The 4,336-nt window shown below is 31.8% G+C and overlaps 1 pseudogene; it reads right to left on the bottom strand.

Annotated features, from left to right (window-relative positions):
- Positions 1 to 1,775: 1,775 nt before the first annotated feature.
- Positions 1,776 to 3,433, bottom strand: LOC128127470 (sucrose transport protein SUT4-like; annotated as a pseudogene).
- Positions 3,434 to 4,336: the final 903 nt, after the last annotated feature.

Below are 4,336 nucleotides of genomic sequence, written 5' to 3'. Positions count from 1 at the left end.
CTCAATTTCAACAGTGTTTCTATATTCTCTAGGGTCACTCTAATTCATCCTTCCAATATTACATACCCTAGGAAGTTCCCTTCTTCTGCCCTAAGAAGGCACTTCTTTGGGTTATGCTTCAGTTAAATGTCTCTCAAGCTTGCAAAAGTTTCTTTTTTGTCCTTTAAGAAAAAAGCACCGGTTCGACTTTTTATAACCATGTCATCCACATATACTTCCATTTTTCTATCAATTTGCGGCTCGAATACCTTGTCTGCAAACCTTTAGTACACTACTAGAAAAACAGCCTTTTACGATGCTCATTGCGCGTCGTAAAAGGCTCAGATGACGCGCAAATGCGTGTCAAGGAAGGCCTTGTCATAAAGAGAGACGACGCTTATTTACGACGCACAGTTACGACACACGTTTACGACACACAATGCTTATCAAAGAAGGCTCTGTCATAAAGGAAGACGGCACGCATTCGCGTGTCGTAACCTTACGACGCGCGTGTTAATGACACCCAATGCGTATCAAGAAAGCCCTTGTCAAGAAAGGCCATGTCATAAATGAAGACGACACACATTTTTGCGTATCATAATTTTAAATGTTTAAAAAAATATACTTTTTATAGATTTACTAATTTTCAAATTAAATTTGCATTTAATGCCTCATAATAGAAAATAAAATATCATATACAAAAATTATAGTCCATTTCATAAAATTTAATGTCATACAAAATATCATATACAAAAAATAGAATACATTGCATAATATTTTATTACAAATTTGACATTTTTTTGTTTCCGTACTTTGACAATTTGTGCTGCTGCTGATTCCGGAACTAATCCGCGACTGCATTCAAGAGCTGATTCAGTGGAAAGAGCATCCCAGACTCCATTACTTGAAATTACAAGCCACCCACAAGCAGAAGATAGCTGAAGATCATGAGTAAATAAAAGTTGTGAATAAAAAGAGGAATAAGTTGAGTTTAATTACTAAACTAACCTTCACTTGTTTGACATGAGGGACTGGAATAATGAACTCCCCAACATCTCTATCTCCAATAGATCTTGAAAGGCATAACCCACCTCGCCAACATTTTAAAGGACCAATTTGTCATAAATATAAAAACATTGGTAAGTTAAGTAAGATCCAATTTAAGTTGTAGCATATGCAAGAACAATTTGACACTAGTCAAATGTGCTATCTATGGAAATCCAAGATAACAAATTTTCTACGATGTAACAATAAATAAACGTATTCGATTAGTGAAATAGTGGATCTTTGTTAAAGGAGATTCACTTTAGCAATATTAATATTAAACAAAAATAATACATTGCTAACATGGGTTATACATTCCTATAAAACTAACAGGTGACCTTGTTCTAGATCGAGGTCGAATTGGATCGATGGCGACTATTGGATTTTAGATATACAACATGATTACTAACCTAAGACCTTGTGCAACAAGTGCATCCCATGCCCTATTTCCAACAACCACCACACATTATAGTGTCTCAAGGGCTACTATATATATACTTTCTCCTTGCCATCCAATAGCTTTCATTAACAATGGAACCATCTGTAATTTATTTAAAAAAAAAACAAGGTCAAAACTGGAAACTAAGTATGCCCTTGCTCCAAGTGTCTTTGTGCATTTCTATTTCAAAAAAAAAAGTGTCTGTGTGCATTTAATAACCCAATAGTAAATAAAAAGATAAAAAAAATAGATATAAATACGAATATATAGTTATATACCTCGTATCCTGGTATAGAACCAGAAATGCAAACACTACATTCACTAGGAAAATGCCAAACAGAAAAAATGATAAGATAAATCTTCTTTTAACTTGAGGTTTATAAGGAAATTTATAACTTTGTAATACATATACAAGCTACATATAACCAAGAACCACCTGCCCAATACTTATTATGGTCAGATCAGAGAAATGATTATAAATATGAATTTAGTGATTATTTAGAATTTGAAAAAGGAAATAAAAATGAAAAACTCTTGTTCTTAATAGCAAACCAAAAGCACCTTCTCTAACACCTTCATCATAAGCTTGAACTTTGTTAGCATCTCCTTTTGTCTCTCCCCATCCAATCTATATCAAAAAGAAAAAAAGGGAACCATGACAACTGCACATGTGATGTGAATATATATATATATATATATATATATATATATATATATATATAAGTAAACAAAAGAAAAATGACCATTTTACCCTTAGTTTCATTTTAAAAACATACCCATGTGATAGCCATGACAATACGCATTGAATGCATCCCTACTGGTAAATGGCATAGCTGTTCAACAAGTTGATCAAAACTGCCCCTAGATTATCATTAAAAGTTTCAACTTGATCTTTTTCTTCAACCTCAGATGATTTACTAGAATTTGTCAGGAGTTTTGAGTCTGAATTTTCAGTCCCGGTCAGCTGATGATTGTTAAGAAGAGGAGCAAAATGTAATAAATTTTTATGTTGTTTTGGTGCTAAAGGGATCTCTTTTGCAAAGTAGAGTGTCACCAGTGTGCAAAATGTATGAAAAATCTGCAAACATGCCGACATGTTTATTATTATTTAATATTCCAATATTCCTTTTGTTAGTTAGAAACATCAGAAGGCATTTTGGTTGTCAATTTATCAGTTTTAAGATATAGTTATATTTAGCTATTAAAAACTCACCACTACAACTAAAAAAGATGCCTTCAGATTTCCACATGCCTCACACCAAGCTATACTTTTCAAGAAAGGAAACCACCTGCCATGGAGAATGATCAAATTAATTAGAAAAAAAATGAAAAAAAGTCAAATAAAACCATATAATATAATAAGAAGACTTCCAATAGATAATTTACCTGTGCCAATTTCCACTAGAACCAGATAGAAACCCTAAGATGTTTCCAATCGCCATCCATGAACAAAATATAACATTTGCTAAGTTCCTCTGATCAGGGCCTATCAATAAATGAATAAATATTATTATTAGCATCTATAGAGACATAACACAAACATCATAAGGTGAAACTATTAACAGATTTGGGTTTAGGGTTTTGATCTAAATTAAGATTGAGGAATTCAGAAAACTTGGTACATACCTGCTAAATCAGCCAGCAGAGCTCGAGCGAGGCCCTGGAATTATTAAAATTGTGACTTGAATTTAAAGTAATGGTTTAAAACAAAAGTTTTTTTTTTAAAAAATGGAATTTTTTTTTATAAATTGTTACCTGAACAGTGTTATTAGCAAGATCCAGCATCCAGAAACCTATGATGAAAATAAAACTTGTCCTTGTTCGTGTACCTTTATACACACTGAATTATGGAATTATGTTATATACAATCAATTATTATGAAATATAATGAGAGATATAAACTATAAAGAAGAAACTGGAAACCTACAATGTTCCTTTGTATCTCCAATCAAGTATCAAATGTCTGCAGAAAACTCAATAGTTATCACCTAAAGTGCAAAATGTAGTTCAGTGGATACAAAATATAGTAAAATAAAACTACAGAAAAAAATATATTTATGTCATGTGAATGCTCACAACAATTGATATCATTAAGGATCCAACCATAAGTATAAAAAACCACCAGAATTCGATGAGTGTGTGAGGGAACCTTATTCTTGATTTCACGTCCTATATATATATATATATATATATATATATATATATATATATATATATATATATATATATATATATATATATATCAGTGGCTAAATTGATAAAATGGTGTGAATACCCAAAAATCATCATCATCATATCTTGAGAAAACATATTTCTTTCTTCTTTCCTTTCTTACAAAAAGTAAGGTACCCCTGTCCTTGGTCCACTCATCTGATTGTTTTTTCAGTTTCTGTGAAAAACTTTACCTCTCTCTCCTGTCACGCCCACCACAATCATTAATTCATAATTAAATAATATACTCCTAAAAGAAAGAAAAAAAAGATAAATTAACTTATGGGAATACCATGTTTTCACTAAAGCTCAAAATTAAAGCCATTTGCCACACCAATAATAGTAATTTGGTGCAGACCGAACCTATAAGATGAAGAAAGAAAATGAAAAATCAATTTTTTTGATTTTTGGGAGTGAAACAAAGGGTAAAACAGGAAACTTACAGTTACGAGTCGTTTATATTGAAACATGTACTTTAAAGAATTGAATCTCTTAGGTTTTTGTTTGGTTCAAAAGTAAACTTGAGGTGGATTTCTTCCCGAAGCCACCAATGTTGGTTGCAAATACAACACTGAGTGTTACATATATATACACTTGAAAGGAATTGAAAATATCTACACCCATACACTTAGTTAGTTACCTGATTAAGGGTGGGATACTTAT

This window comes from Lactuca sativa, chromosome 7 (assembly GCF_002870075.4).
Source record: "Lactuca sativa cultivar Salinas chromosome 7, Lsat_Salinas_v11, whole genome shotgun sequence".
Lineage (NCBI taxonomy): Eukaryota > Viridiplantae > Streptophyta > Magnoliopsida > Asterales > Asteraceae > Lactuca > Lactuca sativa.
Note: the sequence above shows the minus strand (reverse complement) of the source record. Positions and strands in the feature narration are given on the sequence as shown.